Below are 7473 nucleotides of genomic sequence, written 5' to 3' on the forward strand. Positions count from 1 at the left end.
CTGACTTGAACTGTTTTCTTCTAGAGTTATATTAGGTATGCGATGTTGCAGATACCCATTTGCAAGTTTGAATTGTATAACGCATAATAGGTTATTGTAAGTTATATCGGTGTGTGTGTGTGTGTGACGAGATGTGCTCACGCTGCGTACCTACACTCAACTAATTGTCGATCTTGGATAATAATACTTCTTTGTACGTCACGCCAGTGATGATGGCTAGTCCACGTTCAAATGGCCCTCCATTTTGGTGGACAGTAAATTGTATTAGATTAAGGTTGTTATTTTTATTTAATAAAAGAAAAAAAAAAAAATGTCAAATCAATTCCCAAATAGCCTAACAAAAATATTTACAAAGAAAATATTCGCAAAGAACTTGTCTTTGCGGGAGTCATTTACAAGTTATTTACATATTCACAGGTCTTTTACTGTACTTGTGATAAATCTGTACAAACCCAAATACGTAGATGGATTTCGTAATAAATCCTGAAGAAGACGCGGGACTGATTCAGGATTTTCATACAAACTAATCAATTCATCCATTAGCAGAAGGCGCTGAATGCCAAAGGATGAGCAATTAAAGATGATATGAGACAAAGTTTGTTCTTCGTGTGAGTCACAAAAATCACAGTGGGCATGGTCTGCCATCCTCATACGATAAAGGTGTGAATTAAGTCTAGAATGACCAAAGCGAAGACGACTAATAATGGAATAAAATTTTCTGTCAACAAAATGACGACTTCTGCAAAACCATGGGATTGTATTAACTTCGACATTAAGCTCGGCAAACCATAAGCCTTTATTTTCTATCTGTATGACCTGCTGAGAATGCCTCTTCCACCTGTCACACATTCTTTGCTTCAAAATTAAGCCCACATCTGAACAAGGTAATGGTACATTATGAATATTAGTTGAATTAGAATTATTAATGGATCTAGCTAAAAAATCAGCTTTTTCATTTCCCAATACACCTATGTGGGAAGGAACCCACATAAATGTAACTGAAATTCCTTTGGAAAAAAGTTTAAACCAGAGCTGTTTGATTTCATAAATTATATAATTAGTATTAGCATGCAATTTGTGAGTCTGTATATTTTTTAATACACTCATGCTATCACTAATCACAACCCATTTCAAACAATCATGTTCTTTATCAATATATTTTAGAGCAGTCAGCACTGCCACAGCTTCAGCTGTAAAAATGCTTGCATGCTCATCTATTTTATACCCTATTCCCATTTTAGAATTAGAATTGTAAAAAGCGAATGAAACTTTTGTATTCATTTTTGAACCATCTGTATAAAGAAATCTGTGATCAGACCAGTCAGAAAACAAGGCGTAAACTTCTTCTTTAGAGGATAACTGACTATTTATTAAAATAGTGATTTGTGGATACTTGCTGCTATATAAACCTTTGTAACAGGGCAAAACATAATCAGATACATAAATATTTAAACCTTGCAAAAATTGTAAAAAAGAAGATAGTTCTTCAAGAATAAAAACAGGTCTTGTGTTATGCAACGAAAGAAAAGCAGATAGATTTTCTAAGAGAGGATTATTACTGACAGATTTTAGTTTCAAAAGAAATCTCTCTCTTAAATGAATAAAACGAATATTGAGTGGAGGAAGCTTACAGTCCAATTGCATAACATTAATGGGAGTAGTTATGAATGCTCCTGTGATAAGTCGCATACATTTATTTTGTATTTTATTTAGCAGTTCTACATATTTTTTCTCAGAAGCAAAACAAAGAAATCCATATTCAAAATGGCTTCTGACTAAGGACTTGTACAAAATTAATAATATTTTTGGATCCGCACCCCAGTAGGTCCCTGTTAATGATTTAAGGAGGTTAAATGCTTTATTGGCCCTGACAGTAATACAGTCAACATATTTTTTCCAGGAAAGATTGTGTGTAAAAGTTACTCCCAAGAACTTAGCCTCACCTGCCATAGGAAGAATGGCATGGTTGAAGCGAACAACTGGCCCATTTCCAGACCTTTTTCCAAAAACTATAACTTTGGATTTTAAGGGATTGACCTCCAAATTAAGGTAGTCAAAATATTTATTTAAATTTTCCAAGGCCCTATTTACAGTTTCAGTGACATGAACCAAATTAGAACCAGATACATAGACAGCCAAATCATCAGCAAATTGCAAATTTTTAATGTGTGAACCTAAAATTAAATTTAAGCGACGAATGTATAAGATAAATAATAAGGGAGACAAAATCCCACCCTGACAAACACCTAACGATGAGAATCTTGGACCATAAAGATGATTGTTGAATTTAACATATATTTGTCTTTCAGATAAAAAGATATTGATCCAATCTACAAGCTTGCCAGGAATGCCGATGGATAATAATTCACTGCTGAGAACGGAAATATTAACATTATTAAAAGCTCCAGAAATGTCAAAGAAAACTGCTAATAGATATTTGTTGCTTACTAAAGCTGCTTGAACATCCAAATGAAGCTGACATATACTTTCACGAGCGGAGCGCCCACGCCGGAAACCGAATTGATTAGAAGGTAAGAGATTATTTTGTTCTACATAGAACTCTAAACGTTGTTTTATAAGTTGTTCAACTATTTTTCCTACACAAGAAGAAAGAACTATAGGCCTGTATGAATTAAAGTCAGATTTAGGTTTATCAGGTTTTAAAATTGGCACAATAAGATCTGTTTTCCATTCTTGAGGAATTATGTTATTAGCCCACAATAAATTGACTAGCTGCAAAAAGATTTTGAGAGAATCATCATCCATATTTTTAAAAACTTTATAGCTGAAGCCATCTAAGCCAAAAGCTGTATCTTTTCTAGAATGTATTGCTGATTTGAGTTCTTGAATAGAAAAAGGATAAATAATAAACTCATTACTTGAATTTACATTCCTGCTATGACAGATATTTAAATTATGTACTGCAAAATCTGGCGAATATTTCGTTAAAAAGTCCAAAATCCAACTTTCGTCCCTGTTGTTATTTGCTAAATAGGTTTTGTTATATTTCCGCATAAATTTCCAAATACCTAATAGACAATGGAGTCAGACGATTAAAAGTAGAACAAAGCTTAACCCAACTATTATTTCTCTCAGTTTTCAAAACAAGTTTTTTAACTGCTTGTAGCCTCTTGAATTCCAGATATGTTTCCTCAGAAGGAAAATATTTGAAATTCAAGTAGGCTTGTTTGGATTTCAAAACAGCCTCTGCACACCTACTGTTCCACCAAGGAAGATTAGGCCTTTTCGACTTTCTATGACAAGAATTAGACTTATTGAAATTATTAACAGAAATTGAACCTGAAATAGATTTTTCTAAAGAAACATTTAAGATATGACAAAAAGCTACATAGGCTTCTTGTGGAGACAGTGAAACATATTCAAACTCTGACAATAAGCCATTCAAATTATTTTGAAACACTTTCCAATCTATCCATACTAATATTATAAATGCGAAAGTAACTCTGTCTGTCTGTCTGTCTGTCTGTCTGTCTGTCTGTTACTCTTTCACGCCTAAACGGCTCAACGGATTTTGATGAAATTTGGTATGGTGATAGATGATAACCTAGAAATGGTCATAGGCTATAAATAATCACGCCATCGTTCTTAGGGGGTAGGCAGTTGGCAGATAACTAAATTGATTTAGTGATTTGTAGTCGTTTTTGTTGGGACTTTTGCTCTTTCACGTCTAAACGGCTGAACGGATTTTAATGAAATTTAGTAAGGTAATAGTTGGTTATCTAAAAACGGTTGTACGATCAAATTGATCACGTCATCGTACTTAGGGGGTAGGAAGTAGGCAGAAAACTGAATTGAGTTAGTTATTTTTTTATGGTTTTTGCTGGGAGTTTTGTCTATCATGCCTAAACGACTCAACGGATTTTGATGAAATTTAGTTAGCTGATAGATAGTAATCTAGAAAAGGATATGGCCTATTAATATTTATGCTATCGTACTTAAGGCGTAGGCAGTAGACAGAAAACTAGGTTAGTGATTTTTAATTGTTTGTTTTAAAAGTTTGCCTCATTCACGCCTTAACGTCTGAACGGAATTTTATAAGACTTGGTTAATTTAAAGATAGGATCTTAGGCACGGACACAGGCTACTTTTTATGGCGGGAAAATACCTCATTCCCGCGGAAATCTAGATTTCGTGATCGTGTCAAGAAGCGCATGACGCCATAGCTACTGGAATGATTTCGATGTTTTTTTTTAAACTGAGTGACCTCAAGTTAGTATTTGATCACTTTTCTAACTTAGAGGGTAGGTAGGCGCCATAATTTAGGGAATTTATGATAAAATTTTGATGCAACTGTCTTTATTAAACAGTTATATCTCATTCCTACAGGAACTTACATAGCTATCTATTAACATTAAAACTCTTTCTAGAATCACATTACGCCAATTAATTGATCTGATTTGTATAAGTTTCTTTATTCAACTGACTGTTACATTACATACAGATAAAATCTAATTACTTACACCACATAATTAATATAGTACTACATGACTAGCTACGCTTTAAACTTGAGGAGGTAATTCGATAGACATTTATACGAACTTTAAGCCCAGTAATCAATCATAGTAATAAGGTAATACTCATTTTAGACAAAGAAACGGATAGGTAATCAGTTCGTCAACGAAATTATAACACCTACACTTAGTTTGTTTACTATTTAACGAGGGAAAATAATCCTTACTAATATTATAAATGCGAAAGTAACTCTGTCTGTCTGTCTGTCTGTTACGCTTTCCCGCTTAAACCTCTCAACCGATTTTGATTAAATTTGGCACAGACAATCTTTAGACCCTGAGAAAGAAAATAGGATACCTTTTATTGCGAAAAGAAGGGACGAAGAGATTGAAATAGGGGTTGAAAGTTTGTATGGGATATTTTAATTTTAAAATATAAATCCATGAAACTTTATATTTAAGCACTTGATAAAAAATAATTAAACATTTGTTCTAGCGTTGCTGAAATTTCGACCAGTGAGGGGGTGAAATGAGGGTTGAAAGTTTGTATGGGAGTTCGTCATTTTTGGGGATAAAACCACGAAACTTTATATTTAGGAACTTGATAAGAAATAAAAAAACAATTTGTTAAAGCGTTTTTGAAAATTCGATCTTTGAGGGGATGAAATAGGTGTTGAAATTTTTTATGAGGTTCGTCATTTTTCAAGATAAAAATATTAAATTTTGTGTTTAGGCACTAAATAACAAACAAAAAATCGTTTGTTCAAGCATTTTGAAATTTTTACCAGTATGGGGGTGAAATACGGGTTGAATGTTTGTATGGGTATTCGTCATTTTTGAAGATAAAACCATGAAACTTGGTACGTAGGTCTCTTAGGATGTGCAGAGTTTTTCAACAAACGGATTTTCCGAAATTCGAACGGAACGGAACGGATTCGGAACGGGAACTACGAAGCCAAACTTTTTGTATACAAAATATTAACCACTGAACCTAGGAACATGATATTTAGTAGTTTTGGGTGTATCAAGTTAAAAAAATTTGGCTTTTGTAGATAAAGTTCCTTTTAACGAATACTCTGCATCGCCGCCACTGCCGTCGGTCGTCGTTCGTCGTCGCGCACATTCGCCGAAGTGTGGCGGCAGTCAACGGCGCTGTCTTGTGGTGGGGGAGCGCACGTGGTGTATACGTGGCCTGCTCGCGAGTGTCGAGTCCAAACAATTTCTACATTTTAACAAATAATAACAAAATAGCAAACGTTGTGTACAAAAAAGTTTTAAATTAGGTCATTTTAAAATATTTTTGTACACAACGTGACGCTGACCCCTGTAAGTGTCTTGGACATAAGGGACCGATAAATATTCCTAGGTAATTTCTGCCACTCAATGGAATACATAGGTACTTTATAACGACTGTAAACAGATATTTTTTATTTTTTTTAAATATACCTACTTACTCTCTTTTAATCACATGCTATACCGTTCCTTTTATATAATCCATAATATTCAAATTAAAAGTACGCAGACGAAGTCGCGGGTACCAGCTAGTCATCTTATAATTAGGATAGATGGGCAAATGCTTGTGACTATTATTGCAATTTATATCAATACCATCACTACTATTCAATGAAACTTTAATAATTGCAGGGAGATGATAACTGCCTAGTGGATCGTCATGAAGGAACCATTCACAAAAAGGAGCCAAACTAGGTGAGACCAAAGATAAATCAAGTGCATTGGGACGCCATGTCAGAGAACCAGTTGTTGTTGTTTGACCATCATTTAACAGAACCAGATTATTATTATCAATTATTTCCAGTACATCTCTACCTTTAGGCTGAGTGTCAACGCAACCCCACGACATGTGGTGTGCGTTAAAGTCGCCAGCAAATATCATAGGGGCCGGAATAGACTTGACAAGTGCATCAAGTTTATATTTGTCAAAAGCAGGAATGGAGTTGGTAGGACTATAAAAACTAACAATACTTAACTCTTTGTTATTTATCTGTATTCTTACACAAATGTTCTGTATAGAATTATCAAAATTTGTAATTATTTTATGATAAGAAATGCTGTTATGTATTAAAATTGCAACTCCATTATGTTTATTACCACAATCATTTCTTTCCACTTGGTATCCTCCGACACTAAACCTTATGTCAGGTTTCAACCAGGTTTCGGAAATGATTGCAATATGTATATTAAAATTATATAAAAATTGAGTCAGCCCTAATTTATTATTAGCTATACTTTGTGCATTCCACTGTACAATATTTAAACAATCCATTATGTAGCTATTTATTGTTTGGTCTTTTTAGAAAAAGTTTGTAACAAAGTTTCACGTATTGACCCAGAATTTATGGGAGTATCTTTACTTTTATTTGTCAATATTTTAGTTATAGTCTCAACAATGAGATTTAAAAATACATCCGATTTAGATAAGTTTAAAATCTGAGAATCTATTGATTTGGCAGTCAAGTGTGGAAATTGCTTTTCACTGAATAAATCAGAGTACCTAACTGACCGGGATTTTATTTTGTTTTCCTCTAATTTCTGTTTTTTAATAGGGCACTGAGATGAGATTGCCAGGTGTAGACCATTACAATTAGCACATTTGGCCTCTTTAGAATCGATTATGCAGTCTTTGAAACTGTGATTTTGAGTACAAATTGAACAAACATCTGCATTCTTACAATACTTGGCAATGTGCCCAAAGCGCAGACACTTGAGGCATTGCTTAAGTGGTTGTATGTACACATTTACCTCATGTCGCCAAGAATCAAGGTAGACATATTCGGGCAACTGGGCAGAGCCGAAGGTCACAGCCACGGTTTGTGTTGGTTGGTATTTCACAGTATTATCAGAATCCTTGATACGACGCATGAAACGTCGTACTTGCACAACATTTTTAGAGCTGTCTATTAATGAAAATATTTTCCTGTTAGACAGTCCAATAGGGACTGAGGTCAGAACCCCAGTCACCTCCGTACCACCAGCAGGAATA

General features: G+C 34.3%; 1 long non-coding RNA gene across 1 annotated transcript; it reads left to right on the plus strand.

Annotated features, from left to right (window-relative positions):
• Nucleotides 1-310: 310 nt before the first annotated feature.
• On the plus strand, nt 311-6992 carry LOC126380862 (uncharacterized). Its single transcript, XR_007568569.1, has 4 exons — nt 311-884; nt 1901-2049; nt 2310-2531; nt 6117-6992. It is a non-coding gene; the product is annotated as an uncharacterized LOC126380862 (long non-coding RNA).
• Nucleotides 6993-7473: the final 481 nt, after the last annotated feature.

The sequence above is a fragment of the Pectinophora gossypiella genome, unplaced genomic scaffold (genome assembly GCF_024362695.1).
Source record: "Pectinophora gossypiella unplaced genomic scaffold, ilPecGoss1.1 Pgos_30, whole genome shotgun sequence".
NCBI lineage: Eukaryota > Metazoa > Arthropoda > Insecta > Lepidoptera > Gelechiidae > Pectinophora > Pectinophora gossypiella.